Raw genomic sequence first — 9,885 nt, forward strand, 5'->3', positions numbered from 1 at the left:
TTCCAGTCTTACTGACTAAAGCTCACATGCATTCATACGTTCTTTACACTAAACTCCTGTACAGTGCTTTTCCTCTCAGTGCTGTCTGCACTGGCTGTGTTGCTTTCACGCTGTAGTATGTTTAACCTCTTCATATTTTTCTAAAATTATAGTTCTCTTCCTTTGTTTGATCAGCCAGTCTTCTGCCAGGACTTATCCACGTTCGTGATTGGTCAGATGGTGCCAGCAGCAACCTTTTCATGTGAACACACTCATAATTAAATTAGGAAACCCTACGTTAATTTGACAAGTTGGTAACCAGCTTCATGTGACTGCTTATCGTCAGTGCTGATGTTAGGGTTAGTGAATTCACTTAACAGAAATATACCCCTAGCATGCTGAACTTACTTCATAGTGCAGGCCTCTTGCTACCTGTATTAGCTGGGATAGTCCCAGTACCCACCTTCCTGCAGCCCCATACTGGATTAAGTGTTTTAGAAAATTAAAGGATGGAAATCGCTGCATAAGCTAAGAAATAGTTCCGAAAGCAACAGTTGCATTCACAGACACTGTCACCTTCTCTGTAGCATGACCTGGCATAAAGTGGAAAAATGTCTAAAAATATCACAAATGCGATGGCATACATTGCATAGGGAACTTTTACATTTGTGAAGGTACCAATGCCTTATATACAGGTTTCTGAGCAATGCATGCTATCATCCAATGCTTTCAAGAAGTCATTACTTATTTCAGCAAGACAATGCTAAAACAACTTTTGGAGGTATTCCAACAGCACGGCTCAGAGTTGGGAAGACTAGCAGCTGTCCAGACCTGCCACCGACTGACACTTTAACATATAACGTAATAAAACTCTTCCAGCTGAACTTCCATATAAAATAGGAATGGGAAAATATTTTGCTTTAAAACCTGGCTGCTGATGCAAATACTTACAAACACATACAGAGCGCTGTTAAAAGAAGCTGTGATGACACGGCCCCTTTTTCAAAAGTATGCTACCGGCATAAAATTCAAAAAGAGCAAATAATTAATTTTATAATTTTCATTAGAATTAAGGCTTTAAGTAACGTGAAAATCATTTTTGTAATTGTATTTGACATTGCATTTGACCTTTGGGAAAATTGGAGAAATTATTAAATCCCTCGGCACGAACAACGATCTTTTCCAAGCTGCAAAATAATAATAACAATAATAATAATAATACCCTTCAGCATAGCTGTATGATGAAAACCCAAATGAAGGCGCAGTCAGGAACCTAGACCAAATCAGAATTTAAAGCATGTGACCGGTATTTCATAGGTCTGCAGTTTACAACATGTCGAAGGAGTAATATTAGTTGGAGTTTTGATAGCTTCCCCCAGCTGAAATGTACATATTTAACATGTTTAACTGAATGAACTGTTTATGTAAACTTTTGCTTTTTAATGACTTTTTGTGGTAAGGCTGACGGGATAGCTGTTCTCAAAGGATACAAACTGAAAACCTTTCTCTTTGTCTAGACCTGCATTAATATGTTGCTAATACAACACTGTAAGAGCCTCCTTGTTTAGGTTTAAAAGGAAACGTTGCCACAATCTGTATTGGTATTTTTTTTTACTTCAAACTGGGCACCAGAATTACCCTAATTTGTTTAAAGCTGTTCCCAATCAAGATCATGTGCAGCCCTCTCCCTGCCTCTCTCTCTCTCACTTTCTTGCATGTACAGTCGGTTCATGAATGTTCTCATTTGTTTTTTGTGTCAGCCCATTATGAACATTACATTTAATGCTTAACATCTTATAATCAATTTCCTCTCTTTTAAGAGCACAAAGCTGTCTTTGACCCCTCAGCCATTCCCACTGGTTCCTTTGAAGATTGTCAAGATTTCTGTGATGCCATATAACTTCTATCATCCCATCAAATAAATCTCGAATATTAATTTTGATGTGTTTCTTTCCTTACGCACAAAATATAAATTGGAAAAAAAAATGCTTAGCATATAACTACTAATTGTATTAGACAGAATAAATACTGTAAAACGTTAGGGGGCAATTCATGATCTTTCCCTGGCAAATACTTGGCCTCAGAAAGAAAGCTTTGATAAAGGTCTTTGATTTTATCAGCAAGTACAAAGGGCGCGCAGACACATATTAATCATGTATCGTTCTTTGCTTTGAGTAGGTTGTAGTACAGCTACCTTCTCAGGATTTGGCAGCTTGTATCAGACCCCTGGGGCCTGAAGCTCAAGTGTCTGGCCAAGAGACGCCCCGCTGGGTCAGTAAGGATGGGTCCGTGCCCCACGCTCCTGCACTACAGAGCAGTCCTATAACCAGCCTTTGAAGACCAAACCAAACCAGTGACATTTGCTGGCTGGCGTTTATCATCACAAATCTACTGGTGAAAATCAAACTTGTGCTGACACTTTTTATTCAAGACAGTTTAATAAAACAAAGGAAGAGCGGTCTATCTCTCTCTATCACACACACACACACACACGTTAAACCTTGAAAAACTTCTGAGCAGAGAATACAACTCGAGCCGTTTGTGGATAAAGTGGAATTACAGTATGCGAAGTTGCTGCAGAGATAATGTAGTCTCGCTGTTTTGTATTCTTCTCTCTACATGTACCGCAATAAGGCAGACTATAAAAAAAGCAGCACTTAAACACACAAAGTGCAAATACATATAAAAACTGTCACATTCTACTTACTTTACTAAGACTCTCTGCAATTATTGAAGTCTGTTTTGGGCAAACTTAAAAAGCAAAAAGCAAAAATTATAACACTGGTAAGTAAAACAATTAAATCAAATCAAACATTCAGCTCCTTTTTTTTTTTACATGTATGTGTCTGAACTCTTCTTTTCCTATTTAGCCCGAATGCCAAGAATGTTTCACACAGAGCAGAGATCATTTTGTGAAACATGTCAATAATCTTACCTCCTGTCAGGCAAAGTATCCCCACAGCTGAGTCCCGCTCACATAGCTCAGGCTCAACCACCCTCTAGTGACTGGAAGCCGGCATTACAATCACACCACAACAATCTGCTCTTCTTAGGAAGTATCCCACCGCCTTTAGCTTACGTTTCTACATGTATAAGCTTTCGCTAGACAAATATATCATGATGTATCTATCCACTGGCCAAGCCTATTCCAAGCCTGAGAAATGACAGAGAAATGCAGGAAGTCGTTGGAACATAAACAAGGCGCAATGGAGGAAGCAAGGGTCAAGGCGGCGCTTCCTGTTCCGAAACCACCACTGTGTGCCTGCAAGCAGACGCCAGGCAGCTGTGACACAAAACTTCTCTTATTAGTGTTATGATCAGATATCCCCCTAAAACTGCTCGCTCTGCATATTCAACTCATCTGAAAAACACATAGTACGATTTAGGGAAGTATATAGTCATTTCCACCATGTGGTTGGACCAACAACTAGTAGGCTACAGTATACAGATTTCTGCAAAACTAAAAATGTTACACTTGTGTGTTTCGGGGGTTTTCAGCATTTGTTTTTGTCATTACTTTGCTACTTTTTTCTTTCATTTTTGATGTCTTACTTTTGCTCACCAGCTCTATAAGTGAACTTATCCATAATATAAAAATAAACAGTCCCTCAGTTACCAGCGCCTTGTATGATGCTTTGATTATTATTTTTATGGCACACTAACCGGAACATTATCCCAGCTTTTCTGGAATTCTGAGCAGTGCAAATAGTTTTATTCTGACTAAGAAACTGATGACACAGTTTCAAAGTATCTGATGTTAAAAAAAAAACCCCCCAACAACAACCTTACAGTTAATTAATCGTGAAGGTTTAAGTTGTGGTTAGACATTTATTGCATAGCTCCTGCTTCACTCCACAACATTGCATTGTTACATAAATTTCCAGTAAACAACCTAACATTTAACCTTGCGTAGCCTCAGTTTCAACTGCAATGTTAGGACTAACATTGGGAAAAGTATGTTTTTAATTTAATGTAACAATACTAGACAACAGATTCAGATATCAGATTTTTTTTGTGGTGTGGTGGGGTTTGTTCACCTACAATCATTGTGCTGCTGCCAGCTTTGATTTCCTGTGCTTTTTTTCTGTGTTTAATTAGTACTTTTCCCCCTTTTTTTTCTTTTTTGCAAATGAATACAACCAGAAACCTGTTCAAAGTCATTTGGGGGTTATGAAAACCTCCATTGTCAGATGTCCAATCTGGATTAGATTCATTTGCCGGCCAGACAAAACAGCAGCATCTGGCCAGCATTATTATAGCATATCATAATGAATTCGTAATCTGGTATTATTTAAGCATTTGGTATTATTCTCAAACTCAATTACAGTAATAGTAGCATAATGATTTCAAAGGGTTTACATTTTGGGTGGCAGACAGGATGTGACCTATCTCGTTCTCATTCTCACACACAGACAGATTACCTCAAAAACACAGGAAAATCACCTCGGTTTCCATTTTGGTTATTACATGCTACGCTGAATAACCTTTTTGCAAAATGTGCTCGCTCAGTTTCTCCGTTTCATTCTGCTTTTTATTTGTGATCGTTCCAGCACTGCAGCCCACAGTATGCCATGGACCATAATGCTTGCTGTATTCCACTCAAATGTCTTATCAACACTTCAGAGAAGACGCAGTGCATCAAAATTTAAGGGGAGACATATGGTATACATGAGAATGATCTCAACAGACTTAGTGTAGTGTATACACAGTAGCATCTGTATCTTAATAGTCTATCAGCAATGGTGAAGGGAGAATGTGAAAGCTCTGAGGGATTTAGGAGAAAGGATATGATTACATTTATGTCCCATCAAGCAGCTTGCTGGATCCAGGGGAATGCCTAATATATGTCTGTATTTGGTCGCCAGCTTACATCTGTCTGCTTATGGATTTATGACTTCCAAACTATTTGGGAAAAAAAGGCGCCTCTCGACAGAGCCAGTGACTAATAACTAAAGCCGACAGGGATGGCAGGCAAACACACGCGCGCGCGCGGATAGACGTAACGACAAGGCTCGGCGACAAGGAACAAAAGAGTCGAAATCTGACACATTCCCTCTGACAGAAGGATAAAAGTCATTCGCCCCTCGAGCCATGCTTGCACACACTACACACATGCACAATTTACTTCTTTTTCTGTCACGCAGAGTTTTTGTCACAAACATGCACATAATGTTTCATTTAAAGAGTCCCGTGTATATGCTCAACCTTTAAAGCATTAACAGTGAGCGTGATTTTTATTTTAGATATCGTTCTCATAAATATACAGAGGTAGATATGAACTTGTGCCACTGCGACTTTAACGGGCGTGTGACAGGGAGGGCAGTCTGGCCTGGTTCATGTTGAATCCAACATACTAACCATGATTTTGTTTTTCCTATAAGGTTGAATTTCAGGAAAACAGCTCTAGGAATAAATGTAGGAGAAGCAAAGAGAGGAGACAAATTAAAGTGAAAACGTTCAAACCGAATAAGGGAATCTTATCACTCTAGTGCTGTGTGGGGGGCATTTTTTGTCTTCTCAAGCTAGACTGATAAACAAGTTGTGTTAATAAGCGCTCTGCCTGGAGGGATTTCTATTAGCAGTTAGGTTGACCTCTTCTGGATGACACTAGAGATGCCCCTGACTGACTGGCCACGGACTGGAACTGGTGACTGGCTGGTTAGCTTCCCGCATGCCCATTGCTTTCATGCACAGCAGCGGTTTGCGTGGAAACTCTTCTTTGTGTGAGTGAAGACACAGAGTTTGCCACAGTCAATCATGGGAAGATCAGCACAAAATGTTTGTGAAAATAAACCTAATCAGACGCTTTAATCACCTTCACCCAGCTGAACATGAACAGAGCTCAGAGCCAGTGATAAGCCAGTAGACTCAGCAGGAGCCTCGGTGTGAGCAAAGGATCAAAGCGGTTGTGAGAAAAATTACGAGTGAAAAATAATAACACGGTTGAAGCCCTGATTTTGTAACATACTGGAAAATGATAGAAGTATATGACATTTGTTTTGTTCTGTAAATCTGTTACACTATCTTTTATTTGATAAGGTAAATTATGTCAGGTAAAGGTGGGTGTTCAGCAGCTCACTTTCAGTTAATTATTTGTAACTCTTTCAAGTCACAAGGGGATGTGGATTTGCTCATTTGTGCACAGTTGGACAACTGATTGCGAAGTCTGGTTTTGGGCAATTGCACTAAATCAAAATGGCAAAGTTGTTCTCAAAACCAAAACACAAGGCCAGCTTTCTCAGTGCAGGTTTTTAAGTTTAAATCTCAAGTTTACATGGATAATGTCAAATGCATCCCGTGTGGTGAGCACTGGAGGCTGAACGGCTTTTGACACCTGGGTAGGAATGGTGATGAACAATTGAGCATTAAGCCGTTAAAATATGAGGGTGGAGACAAATGGAGGCGTCAGCATTGGCAAAAAATTGAAATAATAAACAAGGGAGAATAAGAGGGGAAAATGAAAGAAAGGTGGAAAGGTGAAGAAGATGTGAATGGGTAGTGGGGGGGCGAAGGCAGATTGTGTTTGCGAGAGGCGTTTAATCCCCAGAAGCATCCTGACGGCATCTGCTCCGTACAGATGGGGATGAAGGGATGTTGCAGTACACACATGCATTGTGTCAAAAAGGAAAAAAAGCACTGTTGAATGTTGGAAGCTTTTTTCTAACACCCTCGAGGATCATGCTAAGCATAAGGTAAGGGAACCTGGTTGTGTTTCATAATTCCCCACATTACAAAGACCACTGGAGCTGTGGCATCAGGTGATTAATGAACACAAAGCTCTTTGTTTCTCTCCCTCTCTCTCTAAATATGTTCTCCAGAAACGGTCTATCTATCTCGCGGTACAGCACAGAAGTTGGAATGGCGAGATTGTCTGGGGAAGCAAATGTGCTATATATGGTTCATCCATCCTGTGTGGCAAATGTACATATATGAAAGCGCCATGTGAAATGACTTTACCGTCATCATTTTCTGTTCTTTAAAAATTAAATTCAAAATTCACTGTCAGTTCTTATTTTGTTCTGTATTACATGCACAACAGCCTTAGTTTTTAATATTTTAACATATACTCACTTTTACTCAATGCTTACCCACTTACATTTAATAATATACAGCATAATGATTTTAGGGATTATTAAAGATTGATTCTGATTGCATATATTTACCAGAGGTGGGCAGATCAATCCAAATATTGATTGGTATCAGACTGATACTCATGCAATATGATCGATACTTTAGTTTGTTTCCATAAATTGATGGTTTATCTCATAAGTCATGACATACTGCTTTCACCCACATAACCTGTCGTTTGAAGATAAAAATATTGGTATAGGTAATACCGCCCCATATTTTCTTGGTATCTGGTGGATACCAAACATACCGCTAATACTTAAATGCTTACTGTCTTACTTATTACATATAATTCCCTACTAAATACTTAATTAACACCAAAACTGTAGATCTTCTTTTGGCATTTAATTAAATGAAGGCCGCAGTGCTTCCTGCAGTGGCACTCAACTGGTTGTGTAAACACACACACAGGGATGCTGGGCTTTTGAGATATGCTGGGAAATGAGGAGTCCTGACTCCACTGCAATCAGTGGATTTTGAGTTTAATCTTGGGCCTCTGTTTAACCTAGGGTCTATTAGTATTATATCACGTAAAGCAGGGGTGTCGAACTCCAGGCCTCGAGGGCCGGTGTCCTGCAGGTTTTAGATCTCACACTGGGTCAACACACCTGAACCAAATGATCAGTTCATTACCAGGCCTCTGGAGAACTTCAAGAGATGTTGAGGAGGTCATTTAGCCATTTGAATCAGCTGTGTTGCATCAAGGACACATTTAAAACCTGCAGGACACTGGCCCTCGAGGCCTAGAGTTCGACACTTGTGACGTAAAGGCTCTTAACTCCTGGAAACAAGAGCATGTGTGAAAGATAGTTCTTCAAAAGCCTTTGGTAGAAGTGCAAGCAATTTTAAACTTGAGACTTCCCCGTAAGAATTTGGTAACAAATTTAAACAATGGTGAACAATTTTAGGAAAATACACTTTGAAAGCATCCAAGCTTCTTTTTTGACCCCAGTCTTACGTATTTTACCACTTTTAACCTCATTTGCTGCTTTTTTGTGCTTTTGGCGCCATTACCTTGTTAATCTGTCATCACTGGGTCCATTTAAAGGTGGAGGATTTATTGTCAGCTGAGACACGGAGGTGAGGTCACGGCATATCAGAGTGGCGCAGTTTACGACAATAGCCATTGTTCCTGGGACCAACGGGAAGTGTCTGCATGGGACTTCCTGCTGCAGATAGTGTACCTCTGGAGGGCAGAGAGGTGTATGTTTGCACATGGGTTCATGTGCGTGTCACTCTGATGATGATTATGCCTTTGTTTCAGTAGCTGATGTCATCTCTCCTGTTTTGTCTATGACATGCAAAATTGGGTTCCTTAAGTTATTTTTCGTCTTTGCTGATTCTGGGTAAATTGCCATGCAATGCCGCTTTCATTCTTATTTCAACCTCCAAACTTGCGTAACACCCCCATGCTTTGCACACACACAAAACATTTCGTGTCAAACCGAAGCATCTACATGTCATCTGAAGGGAAAAAGGAATGTATGATATCGGCTGTCCTGATGACAGATATTAGTTTCCAGTGGTGTTGAGAATAAAAAGGCAGGAAGTTGATGTGGATGCGCGTAGACTTCAGAATCGAAAAAGAAAAAAGCAGGTGCAGCATACAAACAGAAAAGAAGGTTTATGTGATTGTGATCTGCTCTATGAGTCCCTTTCACCAGTTAAAATCGCTAAAAAAAAATAAAAATAACAGAGAATGGCATCACTCTGCTAGAAAAAAAAACTGCGTGCACCCAACAAAATTACCACTTAACTGCTACAATATCACAGCGTTTGATATGTGCCGGCCCAACAATAGGGCCTTCGGAAACCTCTTTCTTTCTCACTCTCTCCCCCTCTGAAATTATAGCCACGATCAATTTTGATAATGCAAGGGAGCAGCGGCATTCATTGAAAAAAAAAAAGAAAAAGAAAAAAGTAAAATAAAAATAACCATCTTGATTATTTTTTTTCCAGCTGTGTACTTTCTTTGCCTTTCCAAGGTAATGGTAACAATTTTCTCCTTTCAGTCTCACTCGAGGCCTCTTTCTCTTACTCATTGGAGAAATGTGAAGCCGTTGTTGTTTTTTTTCCCGTTTTTTTCTGCAATGCTGAAAGCCTTTTGACCCACAAAGTAGGGTTTTGTTGACAGATTGATGCTTTCACACAGTGACATTAGCTGAATCGCCGGTGTTCAGAGGCCCGCGGTGCCACTCTGGAACAAATGCCCTGGAATTTTCCCAAATAATCCCCCTGTGTGCCTGTCTGTGTGTGGTACAGCGCTGATCTCTGGGGAAAATGGAAAGCATCTATCTATATAACTGTCTGTTTGTCAGTCTGTCTGGACTGCCTTTTACTAATAGTTGTCTTTTTCAAAGGGGGTGGAGGGATAGAAGTGCAGTAACCTTTGATGTGAATAAGGGTGGAGAGAGGAAAAGGGGCAGGAGACTTGGGATTTTGCGATGACAGCTAAGGTATTAACACTCGGTGACACTGGTGCAACATGGTATTATGCCCTGACAGCAAACACAGAGGAGGAGAGAGAGTGAAACGGGAGAAAAGAGGAAATGAAAAAGAGAAGGAAAAAAATATGGAGAAGTAGACACCATCCATACATTTACACCCGCATTAGTCAAGGTGTAAATAGCTCCCTGTTACTGTAATTGCCAAGGCTGTGTTTCAGCGTGCACTTACCATCTCCAACAAATGAAATTACACATGCACTCTTCTGCAAAACAGGGACTCCCAGTGCAACTAGAATAGTTTTGGTGAATAGGAATGAACCCCTCTAAGAAA

Source organism: Mchenga conophoros, linkage group LG17 (assembly GCF_057382185.1).
Source record: "Mchenga conophoros isolate Kocher_MC1m ecotype Shallow Benthic linkage group LG17, M_conophoros_male_GT1.1, whole genome shotgun sequence".
Taxonomy (NCBI): Eukaryota; Metazoa; Chordata; class Actinopteri; order Cichliformes; family Cichlidae; genus Mchenga; species Mchenga conophoros.